Source organism: Arachis hypogaea, chromosome 14 (genome assembly GCF_003086295.3).
Source record: "Arachis hypogaea cultivar Tifrunner chromosome 14, arahy.Tifrunner.gnm2.J5K5, whole genome shotgun sequence".
NCBI lineage: Eukaryota > Viridiplantae > Streptophyta > Magnoliopsida > Fabales > Fabaceae > Arachis > Arachis hypogaea.
This window is the reverse complement of record NC_092049.1, coordinates 107,027,871-107,044,981: the sequence shown is the minus strand read 5'-3', so window position 1 is coordinate 107,044,981 and position 17,111 is coordinate 107,027,871. Positions and strand designations below refer to the sequence as shown.

The 17,111-nt window shown below is 40.4% G+C and overlaps 1 non-coding gene across 1 annotated transcript; it reads right to left on the bottom strand.

Annotated features, from left to right (window-relative positions):
• Nucleotides 1-3,860: 3,860 nt before the first annotated feature.
• On the bottom strand, nucleotides 3,861-3,968 carry LOC112745587 (small nucleolar RNA R71). The gene has a single exon (XR_003173506.1). It is a non-coding gene; the product is annotated as a small nucleolar RNA R71 (small nucleolar RNA).
• Nucleotides 3,969-17,111: the final 13,143 nt, after the last annotated feature.

Below are 17,111 nucleotides of genomic sequence, written 5' to 3'. Positions count from 1 at the left end.
CAGAGATAAGAACAAGAAAATTAAAGAACGGGTCCACCTTAGTGATGGCGGCTAATTCTTCCTCTTGAAGATCCTATGGAGTGCTTGAGCTCCTCTATGTCTCTTCCTTGCTTTTGTTGCTCCTCTCTCATGGCCTTTTGGTCCTCTCTGATTTCATTGAGGATGATGGAGTGCTCTTGGTGCTCCATTCTTAGTTACTCCATGTTAGAACTCAAATCTCCTAAAGAGGTGTTGAGTTGCTCCCAATAGTTATGTGGAGGAAGGTGCATCCTGATAAACCATTAATTTATGGTTTATATTGTGTTTAATTGTGTGGTTTTATCAACTCTTTACCCACTTATTCATTAAATAAGCATGCATTTATAATTCCTTCCTAAAAATGCTTTATGGTTGAAAACTTGCTTCCTAGAGACTTTTAATTATGTATTTTAATTCTCCTTTATTCCATTCGATGCCGTGATCTGTGTGTTAAGTGTTTCAGGCTTTATAGGGCATGAATGAGTTGGAGATTGGAAAGGAAGCTTGCAAAAATGGAAGGAACACAAGAAATTGAGGAGATAACCAGCGAGAAGTGACGTGGACGCATGGCTCACGCGGCTGCGCGATATAGAGGAAATTGCAGTGACGCGGACGCAAGGCTCACGCAACCGTGCGGATTGGAAACTGCATCAGTGACGCGAAGGCGTGGACGACGCGCACGCGTGGCAAAGCAAACGCTGAATGATGCGTCCGCATGAATGACGCGATCGCGTGACATGCGCGATCTGCATAATCTGCAGAATTCGCTGGGGGCGATTTTGGGCCCTGTTTTGACCCAGTTTTCGGCCCAGAAAAGCAGACTAGAGCCAGGGAACATGCAGAAACGAGAGAGAACATTCATTCTACACAGTTTTAGTTTTTAGATCTAGTTTTACTTCTCCTCTAGGTTTTTCCCTCTACACATTCATAGTTCTTAGGATTTCAATTATTATTGCTTTTGCATTAGGATATTGAGAAGAGTTATTGCCTCAGCAAGACTTCGTCATTCTAGTTCGTTCTCTTTACTTGTCTCTTACTCTTCCATGTCCTTAATTTACTCAATTTTACTATTGGATTATTTTAGAAGTTATTAATACAACAATTATTTTTATTTTTAATTGATTTCTTTGATTATTATTTATCATGTCTTTCTTTAATTCCCTTTCCTATGTTATGAATTCTACATTCACGATGAGCGAGTAGTTCCATAACTTGATTGGGAGTTGATTGAAAGGAAGACCTTGAGTTGGAATACTTAAAAGAAAAATTGTAATTGGATTTATTGTTGGATTGCCCTCTAGTCACTGACACCAATCCCTTTCAATTAAGCGGATTGGAACTTGTGAATAGAAATAGCATTCCAACTTGTTTGACTTTCCCTTACCTAGTAAGGGATAACTAAACAGAACAACCTTCAATTGTCAATTAATCTTGAGAGTACTAATAAACCACTATTTTATGGTTTATCTTGTACTCAATTGAGTGGTTTTTATTAACTCTTTACCCACTTATTCATACTATTTGCATGGTTTTACATTCTCCTTCCTGGTTTTGTGCTATGATTGAAAACATGCTTCTTTGATCTTATATTTGCTTATTATTAATCCTCTCTTATTACCATTAGATGCCTTGATATGTGTGTTAAGTGATTTCAGATATTATAGGGCATGAATGGCTCAGAGGATAGAAAGGAAGCATGCAAAAGTGGAAGGAATACAAGAAGTTGGAGAAATTGCTAAGTTGTCCAGCCTGACCTCTCTGCACTCAAACGGCTATAACTTTAGCTACAGAGGTCCAAACGACGCGGTTCTAGTTGCGTTGGAAAGCTAACGTTCGGAGCTTTGATTTGATATATAATATGCTATAGTTCCCCTGACACTAGGTGACGCGACCGCGTGATCCATGGGGCCGCGTCGCAAGTGACGGAAATCAGCGCAAATGAATTCACAAACAGCGAATTCTGGACTGTTTCTGACCCAGTTTGCGGCCCAGAAAACACAGATTAGAGGCTATAAAGTGGGGAAATACATCCATTCATAAGGAGGCTCTCATAATTCACAATTTTAGGAGTAAATGTAGTTTTTAGAGAGAGAGGTTCTCTCCTCTCTCTTAGGATTAGGATTTAAGATTTCTCTTAGTTTTAAGAGTGACTCTCAATCCCAGGTTCTTTATTTTTATTTATTTTTTCAATTTAATTTATGAATTCCCATGTTGTGATTTGAACATTTTATTTAATATAATTCGACGTATTTCAGACTTATGATTGCTCTCTTTAATTTGTTAATGCTCTGTGTTTATCCAAGTTATTTTCATTCAAGTAGATTCTCTTCCCTTTTGGCTTTGGTTAGGTAATTGGTAACACTTGAGTTGTCAAACTCAGGAGTGGTTGAAATTGGCTGATTTTGCTTTAGCTAGGATTGCTCTAACACTAGTCTCTCCACAGGAGTTGACTAGGACTTGAGAATCAAGCTAATTAGTCCACTTGAATTAACTAAGTGGGATTAAAATTCAATTCTCATCACATCTAATAAGGATAACAAGGACAGGATTTCCGGTTCTCATACCTTGCTAAGAGTTTATTTTACAGTTATTTATTTATTTTTATTGCTCAAAAATATACCTGTGCGCATTACCCAAACTTCCAAAACCCCCAATTTACAAAATCATAACCAATAATAAGAACATACCTCCCTGCAATTCCTTGAGAAGACGACCCGAGATTTAAATACTCAGTTATCAATTTTAAAGGGGTTTGTTACTTGTGACAACCAAAACGTTTGCAAGAAAGGTTGATTGTTTGGTTTAGTAACTATACTCACAACGAGAGTTTACTATAACCTCTAAACCATCAATCTTCAGTTCTTCAAGTATTCCAACAAGAATAGGGCTTCCAGCTAATCTACTCCCAGTCAAGGCTTTTATTTAAATCACATAAATTCTCTAATTTAATTTCCTGTTCATCAACTCAATTCATTTTTGAAAACATCTGATTAATAAAATAGCACACCTTTCTGCAACTCGTTGGGGGACGACCTTGGATTCATACTCCCAGTATTTTAATTTTAATTTTTGTGACAACCCTTTTAAATTGATAGGCGGATTTCTGGTTGGTTGAGAACTATACTTGCAATGCATATCTTATAACAATTCTTAACTCGCCAATTTCCGCCACGTCAATTTTTGGCGCCGTTGCAGGGGAGTTGCAATAGAGTGCTAAAGTTATTAATTGGAATTTATTTATTTGCATTTTATTTTATTTTGCTATTATGAGCTGCATGTTTCTTTCGTTAGATGACGCGTTCACTTCCTGATCCAAGCTTGCCAGCATTCGATCTTGAGATTGAAAGAACTATTTCACGAATAAGGCAAGCTCGGCGTCGGTTAGTCCTCTTTGAGGGCGGATCTAAAACGTCACTTGAGGAAGAAGCCAGCCCCCGTTCTACTGATTCGGTTGATTTACGTGCAGGTGACATGGCAGCACCTAGAAGAGTTACTATCCAGGAGGCTGGAGCCCCTGATTTTTCAATGCAAACGTTTCAAGCGCATCACCCAACGGTGGCTACAGACTTTGAAATAAAGACTGTACTGCTCAATTTGAGCCCAAGTTTCATGACTTACCTGCTTAAGAGCCTATCAAGCACCTGAGAGATTTCCAAGCAGCATGTTCTACTGTAAGGCGTGATGGTGCAGATGAAACTTCAATCTTGTTAAAAGCCTTCCCATTCTCTCTTGAGAAAAAGGCAAGAGAGTGGTACTACACTCAACCCGCAGCAACTGTATCCGACTAGGATACACTTAGAAGAGAATTTTTGGAAAAGTTCTTTCCAGCTGAAGTTACTGATAAACTGAGAAAAGACATTTCCATGATTGTTCAGGATGAATCCGAGACTCTCTATGAATATTGGGAGCGCTTCAATAATCTTCTGGAAGCATGCCCCCACCATATGATTAACAAGATAGTGTTGCTCGGTTACGTCACACAGGGCATGAGGCCCCAAGATAAGACCACATTGGAAAGTGCTAGCAATGGGTCTATGAAAAAGTACAAGACCACTGATGAGGCATGGCAATTGATCAGCGACTTAGCTGAATCTACTCGGAATCACAGGCAGAAACAAGGCCGTTCAAAAGCTGTTGCAGAAGTATCCTCTAGCAAAGAGACTACTGCTCTAACTCAGAGTATCTGTGAAATGACCAACTTACTGAAGCAAATGCAATTGAATCAACAACAAGTTCAGCAAGCTCAACCTTCTCCACCACAGCAAAGCCAACAGTTAGTCCCACAGAGAGTTTGCGGAGTCTGTGCTGATTATAGCCATTATACTGATGAATGTCCGCAGCTCCAGCAGGAAGACAACACCGTGGCAGCCACTCATAACTTCTATGACCACCCCAACCAAGGGTACAATCAAGGTGACAGTTACAGCCATGGATGGCAGGACAATTCTAACTAGAATTGGAGGGACAACAATAACAGAAGAGGCAGAGACAATCAGGAAAATCAGAGGTGGAATAATAACAACAACAGGCAGCAGAACCAGAACCAACCTTACAGAGCGCCTCACCTGAGGCAATCCCAAGGACCACAGAATACCCAACAGCAGACCTTTCAAATTACTTATCCTTCTTCATCTGCTAATGATGAGTTACTACAATCTATTGATCGGAGACAACAGACCATGGAAAATAACCTTTATGCTACACTAAATGGTCTAAACTCTACCTTGCAAGCTCTTGTCTCACAGATTGGATCAATAAATAACTCCAATAACCAGCCTTTGAGCTCCAGTGGAATCCCCTCTCAACCATTACCCAATCCAAAGGGTGGCATCAATGCCATCACCCTAAGGTCTGGAACCACACTACAGGAGAGAAATCAAGAGGAGCCAAGCCCACCAGAACACACCTCAGCTGAAGAGGTAGTGGAAATAGAAGATGTTGAAGAGGAAGAGGACATACAGGACATGGCTGAAAAAGAAGAAGCTCAATCACAGGAAGAAGCACCAAAAGGTGCAGACACTGCAGAAAATGCCACTCCTATTCCATTTCCACAACTTTCAAGGAAGCCCAGGAAGTAGCTGGAACCTGATCCCAAAATGGTAGAAATATTCAAAAAGGTTGAGGTAACTGTTCCCCTTTTTAATGTTATTCAACAGGTACCTAAATATGCAAAGTTTCTAAAAGATTTATGTATACATAAAGACAAAATTAATGAATTAGAAACTATTCCTTTAGGAAGTTCCATATCTGCTTTGATGGGAGGTTTACCTGAAAAGTGCAGTAACCCAAATCCATGTATGGTTAATTGTACTATTGGTGGTGTAGTATTTTCTGACTGCATGTGTGATTTAGGAGCATGTGTGAGTATAATTCCTTTGTCTATATATGATATTTTGAGGCTCCCTCCCTTAAAAAGGTCGGCAGCTCGTTTTGGGTTAGTAGATAAAAGCATTATTACAGTGGTTGGAGTTGCTGAAGATGTATTAGTGGGCATTAAGGGGCTCACATTTCCCATTGATTTTTATATCCTGGAGATGCCCCAAAATGACTCAGAGAAGCCATCATCAATCCTAATCGGAAGACCATTCCTGAAGACCTTGAAGTTCAAATTAGATGCTTTTTCAGGAACATACTCTTTTGAAATAGACGGCCAAGTAGTAAGCTTCAATCTGAATGGAATTACGAAGCACCCTCCAGAAGATCATTCTATCCTCCAGTGTGACATCATAGATGAAACCGTGGCTAAAGTTCACCAGGAGGAATTTGAAGAGAAGTACATAGGACAAGGTTCAAGTGTGGGGACATTCTCAGAGGACAATGACAGTACTTTACCATTGTCACCAGCTCCAGACAATCCAGAGCCTGACCATGAGCGGAAGCTAGAATTGAAACCCCTACCTCCACACCTCAAATATGCTTACCTTGAAGACGAGCAGAAGTTTCCAGTTATCATTGCAAGGGAACTCACTTCTCAACAGGAAGAGCAGTTACTTAGTGTGCTAAGGAGGCACAAGAAGGCAATTGGTTGGAGTTTGGCAGACATAGTAGGAATCAACCCTCAAGTCTGTGAGCATAGGATCTTTCTAGAAGAGGGAGCAAGGCCTGTCCGTCAGCCCCAGAGAAGACTGAACCCCACTATCTTAGAGGTTGTCAAAAAGGAAGTGACTAGACTACTGGAGGCAGATATCATCTATCCCATCTCAGACAGTGAATGGGTAAGCCCAGTATAAGTGGTGCCCAAGAAGTATGGAGTCACTGTAGTGAAGAATGAGCATGGAGAGCTCATGGCAACTAGAGTTCAGAACGCCTGGAGAGTCTGCATTGACTACAGATGCCTCAACCAGGCCACTCGTAAGGATCACTATCCTCTTCCATTCATTGATCAAATGCTGGATTACCTGTCAGGTAAATCACATTATTGTTTTTTAGATGGTTACACAGGTTATTTCCAGATTCATATAGCTCCTGAAGATCAGGAAAAGACCACTTTCACATGTCCTTTTGGGACTTATGCTTACAAGAGAATGCCCTTTGGCTCGTGTAATGCACCAGCTACTTTCCAAAGATGCATGATGAGTCTTTACTCTGATCTTATTGAGGACTATATGGAGGTTTTTATGGATGATTTTAGTGTATACGGCAATTTCTTTAGCCTTTGCTTAGATGGATTATCTAGAGTATTAGATAGATGTGTCAGTACAAACCTTGTATTTGAATTTTGAAAAATGTCACTTTATGGTTAAACAAGGGATTGTACTAGGACATGTTGTGTCTAATACTGGCATTTCTGTAGATCCAGCAAAGGTGGATGTTATTTCTAGTTTACCTTACCCCTCCTCTGTGAGGGAAGTTTGTTCGTTCCTTGGCCATGCAGATTTTTACAGGAGATTCATTAAGGACTTCATTAAGGTAGCACTTCCCTTATCCAGACTACTGCAGAAGGATATTGAGTTCGAGTTCAGTGAAGATTGCAAACAAGCGTTCGATAAGCTGAAGAACGCCCTGACTCAAGCTCCAATTGTGAGAGGACTAGACTGGAGCCAACCATTTGAAATAATATGCGATGCTTCCAACCATGCAGTAGGAGCAGCACTGGCTCAGCGGGAAGGTAAGGACCCCTTTGTTATAGCTTATGCATCTAAAACTTTAGATGCCGCTCAGTCTAATTACACTACTACTGAGAAAGAGCTTCTTGCTATTGTTTTTGCTCTGGATAAATTCCGAGCCTATTTACTTGGTATGAAAGTAGTAGTGTATTCAGACCACGCAGCTCTAAAGTATTTATTAGCTAAAAAGGAATCCAAACCAAGGCTTATACGTTGGATACTGCTACTACAAGAATTTGATTTAGAAATTAAGGATAGGAGTGGTAACCAGAATTTAGTAGCAGACCACTTGAGTCACCTTGAGCACATTAAAGATGACTCCACTCCTATAGCTGATAATTTCCCATTTGATAACCTGCAAGCAGTATTCGAGGTAGTCCCTTGGTATGCACCTGTAGCTAATTATCTAGTTAGCCACACCTTTCCTCCAAACTTTACTAAGCATCAAATAGACAAGCTGAAAAGCGAGTCTAAATATTATATATGGGATGACCCATATTTATAGAGATGTGGTGCTGACCAGGTAATTAGACGGTGTATGCCTCAATCAGAATTCCAGTCCATTTTAGAGGCCTGTCACTCATCTGAGAGTGGAGGACATTTTGGCCCTCAAAGAACGGCTAGAAAAATCTTAGACTGTGGATTCTGGTGGCCTACTTTTTTTAGAGACGCTGCTGAATTTTGTAGATCTTGTTTCCCATGCCAAAAATTTGGTAATATATCCAAGAAGGATGAGATGCCTCAACAAATTATGCTTTTCTGTGAAATTTTTTATGTTTGGGGCATTGACTTCATGGGTCCATTTCCAAATTCTAATGGTTATTTTTATATATTGTTAGCTGTGGATTACGTTTCCAAATGGGTAGAAGCAATTCCTACCCACACTGATGATGCTAACACTGTTGTTTCCTTTATGAGAAACCACATTATCTGTCGCTTTGGATCACTACGAGCAATCGTGAGTGATCAAGGCACCCATTTTTGTAACAGGAGACTAACATGATTAATGAAGAAGCATGGGATAATTCATAAGGTTGCAACAGCCTACCATCCTCAGACTAATGGGCAAGCCGAGGTGTCAAACAGAGAGATAAAACGTATCTTACAAAAGATAGTCAAACCTCATAGAAGAGACTGGAGCACCAGGCTACAAGATGCACTCTGGGCATACAGAACAGCATACAAGACACCCATTGGGATAAGTCCTTTCCGCTTAGTTTATGGAAAAGCCTGTCATCTTCTAGTTGAAGTAGAGCACAAAGCCTTTTGGGCAGTAAAGGAATGCAACATGGGATTTGAGAAAGCCGGAGCCGAAAGGAAATTGCAACTGCAAGAATTAGAAAGCCTTCGCCTAGAGGCGTATGAGAACTCAAGGCTATACAAGGAGAAGATGAAAGCTGTACATGATCAGCACATCAAGAGGAAAGAGTTCCAACCTAGGGACTTAGTCCTCCTTTACAAATCTCGACTGAGGCTCATGCCAGGCAAGTTGAGATCAAGATGGGAAGGTCCATACAGAGTAGAGAAGGCCGAACCGTACGGAGTTTTTCACCTAAGTCATCTTTCAAGCTCTGAACTCATCAAAGTTAATGGACATCGTTTAAAGCTGTACCATGGCGAGAAGATGAAAAAAAACAAGGAGCTCGAGATCTTCCTCTTGGAAGATCCACACATAGCCGAAGACTGAGCTAGTGGAGCGTCCAACTTACGGACGTTAAAGCAAAGTGCTAGGTGGGAGACAACCCACCATGGTATGATCGTTCTTTTCTTTATTATTAGTTTTCTTATTCAATAACTCTTCTCTTTATTAGTACATTTAGTCTGCATCTACATTTGCATATTTTTATTTTTATTTAAAAAAAATTTACGCGACGCGACCGCATCATTGATGTGTCCGCGTCGCAGGTGGCTCAGAAAGAATAAGAAAGTGAATAGAGAGTCACGCAAGAGCGTGGCTGGAGGCGTGCCTTTGGCACAAATCACCCCACGTGACCACGTCGCTGACGCGTCCGCGTCACTCACGCGGCCGCGTGCCCTGGAAATCGACGTGAAAAAGGGTGCACGACCGAAAGTTGTGCTAAAGTGGTGCTGGATTGGTGCTGAATGCACAATTCTTACCACGCAGACGCATGGCTCACGCGTCTGCATCATACCCCTATAATGGCCACTCATGCGATCGCGTCGACCACGCGACCGCGTCACCCAGAATTTGGCAAAATAAGATTTCGAACAGAGAGTTGTGCGAGCGCAAGGCCGCCCTCGCGCCAGTAGCATAAAACGGGTCATGCGACCGCGTGACCGACGCAACCGCGTCAATCCAAATAAGCGCAATTCGCGCGACCGCGTGCCCATGCGGCTGCGTCGCTTGCGCCGCACAACTTCCCTGATTTGCCAACACATCTTATCTTTCTTTTCACCAAATCCTATATTTTCTTTTCCTTTCTTCTTTCTTTCTTTCTTCTTTCTTCTTCTTCCTTCTTTCTCACTTTCTACTCTCTCTCTCTCACCCCCATTAACAAGGTTTTTTTTTCTTTTCTTCTTCCCTCCTTACTTTTCTATTATTCTTCTTATTTTTTTATGTTATCTTCTTTTCTTTTCTTTTTACTTTCATTATCCATATTTTCTTTTTCTTTCTTTTTCCTTTTTACTTGGTGTTAGAAATTTATTTGAGTCATTATTTCTCATTACTTGGTGTTCAAAATTGTTTGGCAATTATATATTATTTTTTTCAAGGGGTTGCTTGCATGATCAAATTATTATTCTCAATAGCTTATTTACCATGCATGCTATGTGTTTGTGAAAAAGCCCATATGGCATTATGCATCCTTCTACGTTATTCTATTCTACTATCCAATGCTTGCTTTTCACAAATTCCCTTTACTATTGTATTAATTGAATTTAATTGTCAATACAAATGTGATGGCTAGTTTGTTACGAGTGATAACACATTCGATTAATTAAATGCTTGATCTATGCTACTCATGCCTTTGCCAGCATGCCATTAAACACCTTGCATTTAATTGTCCTCAAATGCACTTGCCATATTTCCATTGGTGACCTTTTCACATGTAGTCATGACCATGTGTTAACGACATCTTCTTTACCGTGCATTGTTTATCACTTATACCATTCCCTTCCTTGCTCTATCTCTTTGAATTTAAGTTACTTTCTCTTTCCCTTTTCAGGATGGCCACCAAGAAAGGAAAAGAGAAAGCTACTCTCAAACCACCAGCAAGAAGAGGAACAAAAAGAGCATTAGTGGCAGAGCCTTCTTCAACTGCAGTAAAGCCCTCAACAAAAAGAATTAGGAGGATTATAAAGGTTGATGATAAAGAGAAAGTCTTCCCTGCAAAGGACACTGCGCGATTTTCCAATTGCTACTGTGAGCAGATGTTCCCCATCCTGGCAGAAAGGAGTTACAACAACGAATACCTTCTTCTCCTCCCAAACCATATTGCTACCTTTGTTGAGCCGCAAATTGAACGAAGACAATGGGGTTTCCTACAGAGACAGCCAAGGCAGGTCAATCTTTCTTGGGTAGTCGAGTTCTACTCTAACTTCCACCTGCCGACCCTGCAGTCTGTCTATGTCCGTCAAAAGCAAGTCCCCATTACAGAAGAGGCCATTCAACGAGCTTTAGATCTTCCCCCTGTTCCAGAAGGATTGGACGCCTTTCAAGAAGCCGCACTCAAGCGCCATATGTACCAATTTGACTGGGATGCCGTTCTCAGAGTTATCGCACTACCTGGCAGCCGATGGATCTACGGATACCATCGTACCCGCCCTAAGGGAATATCGGCTTCAGCACTTACCTTGGAAGCTCGCGTATGGGCACAGATCATGTCCCATTACGTCTTTCCGAGCACTCACGAGTCCTCCTTCACTGCGGACATGGCCGTTCTACTATGGTGCATCCTTACAGACCAACCTCTGAATCTACCAAGACACATCCGGAATGCCATGGGACACGTACAGATTGCGGACAACTTACCTTTTCCCGCCTTGGTCTCAGATCTTGTCTCAGCAGCCGGAGACTCCTACAGAGCTGGGGACACCAAAGCCATGCTCCCATGGGATGATCAATACGTCCCTAACGGGAAGTATATCACACCTCCAACAGCCACTACTAGCCAACCTACTGAACCAGTTGAAGATATTCCTTCTTCAACACCACAAGCACCTACAACCAATCAACTGCTCCATCAAATACTTGAAAGGTTGGATCGGCAGGAACACAAAGCAAAGCTAAGAGAGCGCCGTAACGAGCGCCGATTCAAACACCTCAAGGAGCTACTAAAGGGAAACTACAGAGACTCAGATACCCCGGACTCCACTTTCTAACCAGCACAGGGAGCCATGATGGTCCCGACTGTGGAGATACTGCTACCAGCCCACCTTTGTTCCTGACAGATGGCACCGAGGACGGTGCAAAGCCTTAAGTGTGGGGAGGTCGGTCAGTACCTGACTTCCGGAGGTAATTTCTCTTCCCTAACACCAATAAATTAGGATATTTAGTTAGATTTTTCTTTTGTAGAATAGGATAAATTGCACAGTAATAGATTAATTGCATGCATGTTCTACTTGATTGAAAAGACAATAAGTTTCTTCTAAGACCCTATTTTTGGAACAAAATTTCACTAATTTTAATTAAAACTTTTATGTTAAATTTGCTTGAAGTTGTATTTGGAACATGATTTTTGAGCTAAAGAACACACAACCTGTGAAATTTGAGCCTTTATGCATGGTTACATTATTTAACCATTATTATTTTATTCTTGTGTGTTTACTTCTCTATCATTGTAATCTATTTTTTGATTCATCCTATATGTCCAATGTTTATTATATTTATATGCTTGCATATGATTGAGGCCATTATTTGTTTAAAATCACTTATCCAAATCAAGCCTACCCTTTCAATTACCTTTGTTAGCCACTTTGAGCCTTTAAATCCCATTTGTTCTATATTTTACCACATTACTAGCCTTAAGCGGAAAAACAATTATATATCCCAAATTGAATCTTTGGTTAGCTTAAGATAGAATTGTGTGTGCTAAATTAAGTATGGAAAATTGTGGGAACAAAAGATAATAAGGGAATGTGTCATGATAATACAATGGGAATTCAGATACCTACTCATGTGAAACTATAAGAATTAAAAATCTATGTGCATTGATAAGCTATGTTTATTTTTATGTTTATGATGAAAAAAAATATTCAATAAATAAATAAGGGGACAAAATTACCCCAATGCTAAATTTAAATTCAAGAATCAATGCATATATGATAAAATTAAAATAAAAAGTTGATACATGAGTATGGAAGGTGAAAGAGAAATTTCTGGGTAGCTAGGTATGAATTCTAAAGTTATATAGAATATATATAGGTTAGGTTAAAGCTTGGGTTAACTAAAGATTCAAACTATAAGCTTACTTAGGCATATATGTATCCTTACCCTTACCTTGGCCCCATTACAACCTTGAAAAGACCACATAATGTTTGTATTGGTATATTAAATGTTGTTGATTGGTTAGGAGAAGAACAAAAATTAGAGAGCATGATTAGAGAAGGATAGAGTGATTACCCTATACACTAGAGAGACTAGAGTGTACATACATCATCAGTGAGGGTTTAATGCTTGAAATTCTGTGTTCCCTGCTTTCATGAGCTATCTTCTTGCACTTTTATCTGTTCTTACTGTATAAGAATTGAATTAGTGGAATTTGATTTGTAATTGTTTTGAAGAGCTTATTTACTTTTGATCAAGTGGACAAGAATCATATAGTTGCATTCACATATATAGGTTGCATTGCATTGCATGAGTTTTACATGTTCCCACTTATTTATTTTATCTCCTCCAACTAAGCATGAGGACATGCTAATGTTTAAGTGTGGGGAGGTTGATAAACCATTAATGTATGGTTTATATTGTGTTTAATTGTGTGGTTTTATCAACTCTTTACCCACTTATTCATTAAATAAGCATGCATTTATAATTCCTTCCTAAAAATGCTTTATGGTTGAAAACTTGCTTCCTAGAGACTTTTAATTATGTATTTTAATTCTCCTTTATTCCATTCGATGCCGTGATCTGTGTGTTAAGTGTTTCAGGCTTTATAGGGCATGAATGAGTTGGAGATTGGAAAGGAAGCTTGCAAAAATGGAAGGAACACAAGAAATTGAGGAGATGACCAGCGAGAAGTGACGCGGACGCATGGCTCACACGGCCGCGCGATATAGAGGAAATTGCAGTGATGCGGACGCATGGCTCACGCGACCGCGCGGATTGGAAACTACATCAGTGATGCGAAGGCGTGAACGATGCGCATGCGTGGCAAAGCAAACGCTGAATGACGCGTCCACATGAATGACGCGATCGCGTGACATTCGCGATCTGTATAATCTGCAGAATTTGCTGGGGGCAATTTTGGGCCCTGTTTTGACCCAGTTTTCGGCCCAGAAAAGCAGACTAGAGCCAGGGAACATTCAGAAACGAGAGAGAACATTCATTCTACACAGTTTTAGTTTTTAGATCTAGTTTTACTCCTCCTCTAGGTTTTTCCTTCTACACATTCATAGTTCTTAGGATTTCAATTATTATTGCTTTTGCATTGGGATATTGAGAAGAGTTATTGCCTCAGCAAGACTTCGTCATTCTAGTTCGTTCTCTTTACTTGTCTCTTACTCTTCCATGTCCTTAATTTACTCAATTTTACTATTGGATTATTTTAGAATTTATTAATACAACAATTACTTTTATTTTAATTGATTTCTTTGATTATTATTTATCATGTCTTTCTTTAATTCCCTTTCCTATGTTATGAATTCTACATTCACGATGAGCGAGTAGTTCCATAACTTGATTGGGAGTTGATTGAAAGGAAGACCTTGAGTTGGAATACTTAAAAGAAAAATTGTAATTGGGTTTATTGTTGGATTGCCCTCTAGTCACTGACACCAATCCCTTTCAATTAAGCGGATTGGAACTTGTGAATAGAAATAGCATTCCAACTTGTTTGACTTTCCCTTACCTAGTAAGGGATAACTAAACAGAACAACCTTCAATTGTCAATTAATCTTGAGAGTAATCCAACAAGAATAAGGCCTCCAGCTAATCTACTCCCAGTTAAGGCTTTTATTTAAATCACATAAATTCTCTAATTTAATTTCCTGTTCATCAACTCAATTCATTTTTGAAAATATCTGATTAATAAAATAGCACACCTTTCTGCAACTCGTTGGGAGACGACCTGGGATTCATACTCCCAGTATTTTAATTTTAATTTTTGTGACAACCCTTCTAAATTGATAGGCGGATTTCTGGTTGGTTGAGAACTATACTTGCAACGCATATCTTATAACAATTCTTAACTCTCCAATTTCGGCCACGTCACATCCCTTGAGGCATCTCAGGGATTTCTTGATGAGGAATTTCCTCATGCTCTTGTTAAGTCCATGAGTGGGCTCTCTTGTTTGCTCCGTCCTTTTCTTAGTGATGGGCTTGTCCTCTTCAATAAAGATGTCTTCCTCTATGACAACTCTAGCTGAATTGCATAGGTGACAGATGAGATGAGGGAAGGCTAACCTTGCCAAAGTAGAAGGCTTGTCAGCCACCTTGTATAGTTCTAGAGATATAATCTCATTAACTTCTACTTCCTCTCTAATCATGATACTATGGATCATGATAGCCTGGTCCACAGTAACTTCAGACCGGTTGCTAGTAGGAATGATAGAGCGTTAGATAAACTCCAACCATCCTCTAGCCACGAGTTTGAGGTCAGGCCTTCTCAATTGAACCGGCTTGCCTCTTGAGTCTCTCTTCCATTGAGCTCCTTCCACACAGATGTCCATGAGGACTTGGTCCAACCTTTGATCAAAGTTGACTCTTCTAGTGAAAGGATGAGGATCTCCTCTCATTATTGGCAAGTTGAATGTCAACCTTACAGTTTCTGAACTGAAATCCAAGTATTTCCCCCGAACCATTGTGAGCCAATTTTTTGGGTTCAGGTTCACACTTTGATCATGGTTCTTAGTGATTCATGCATTAGCATAGAACTCTTGAACTAATAAGATCCCGACTTGTTGGATGGGGTTAGTGAGAGTTTTCCAACCACTTCTTCGAATCCCACGTCGGATCTCCGGATATTCACTCTTTTTGAGCATGAAGGGGATCTCGGGGATCACATTTTTCTTGGTCACAACTTCATAGAAGTGGTCTTGATGGACCTTTGAGATGAATCTCTCAATTTCCCATGACTCGAATGTGGAAGCAATTGCCTTCCCTTTCCTCTTTCTAGAGGTTTCTCTGGCCTTAGGTGCCATTAATGGTTATGGAAAAATAAAAAGTAGAGCTTTTTCCACACCAAACTTAAAATGTTTACTTGTCCTCGAGTAAAAGAAGAAAGAAAGGAGGAGAAGAAAAAGAAATGGGGGAGATGAACGTGTGTGTTGGGTTCGGCCAAGGGGGTTAGAGTGTGTAAGATGTGTGAAATTAAAGGTGGTAAGGAGGGGTAATTATAGGGTAAGAGAGAGGGGGAATTCGGTTATGAAGGGGTGGGTTTGGGAGGGAAATGGTTTGAATTTGAATGGTGAGGTAGGTGGGGTTTTATAATGGATGGATGTGAGTGGTGAAGAGAGTATGGAGAAGAGAGTAGGATTTGATAGGTGAAGGGTATTTGGGGGAGAGGTATTGATTGGATTGGTCAAGGGTATTTGGGGAGGAGTGTTATGGAAAGGTGTGAAGAGGATAGAAGAAGAGGTGGGGTAGGTGGGGATCCTGTGGGGTCCACAGATCCTGAGGTGTCAAGGAATTCTGCTCCTTGTACTATTCTGGTGTTTAAACGCCCACTGTGTGCCAATTCTGGCATTTAATGTCAGCTCTGCTACCTTTCTTGGCATTAAACGCCAGTCTGCTGCCCCTTTCTGGCGTTTAATGCCAGCCAGACACCCTTTTCTGGCATTAAACACCAGTCAGACACCCTTTTCTGGCGTTAAACACCCAGAATGCTGCCCATTCTGGCGTTTAACACCCATAATGCTGCCAGACTGGGCGTTAAACGCCCATTCTGCTATCCTTACTGGCGTTTAAACGCCAGTAAGTCTATCCTCCAGGGTATGCTATTTTTAATGCTGTTTTTTATTTTGCTTGAATTCTGTAGTTGTTTTTGTGACTTCACATGATCATTAACCTAAAGAAAACATAAAATGACAATGGAAAACAAATATATAAATATAATTAAATAATATTGGGTTGCCTCCCAATAAGCGCTTCTTTAATGTCAATAGCTTAACAGTAAGCTCTTAGAGAGCTTCACAGAGATTCAGAGCTTAATGGTGGCCTCCCAACACCAAACTTAGAAGTTGAGTGTGGGGGCTCTGTTTGACTCTGTATTGAGAGAAGCTTTCCATGCTTCCTCTCCATGGTTACAGAAGAAGATCCTTGAGCCTTAAACACAAGGTAGTCCTCATTCAATTAAAGGACTAACTCTCCTCTGTCCACATCAATCACAGCTTTTGCTGTGGCTAGGAAGGGTCTTCCAAGGATGATGGATTCATCCTCTTCCTTTCCAGTGTCTAGGATTATGAAATCAGCAGGGATGTACAGGCCTCCAACCTTCACTAAGACATCCTCTACAAGTCTATAAGCCTGTTTCCTTGATTTGTCTGCCAATTCTAATGAGAATCTTGCAGTTTGTACCTCAAAGATTTCTAGTTTTTCCATTACAGAGAGTGGCATGAGGTTTATTCCTGACCCCAGGTCATGCAAAGCCTTCTCAAAGGTCATGGTGCCTATGGTACAAGGTATCAAGAATTTTTCGGGATCCGGTTTCTTCTGCGGTAATTTCAGTTGAGTCTAAGTATTCAGTTCATTGATGAGCAATGGAGGTTTATCCTACTAAGTCTCATTACCAAATAGCTTGGTATTTAGCTTCCTGATTGCTCCTAAATACAAAGCTACTTGCTCTTCAACAATGTCTTCATCCTTTTCAG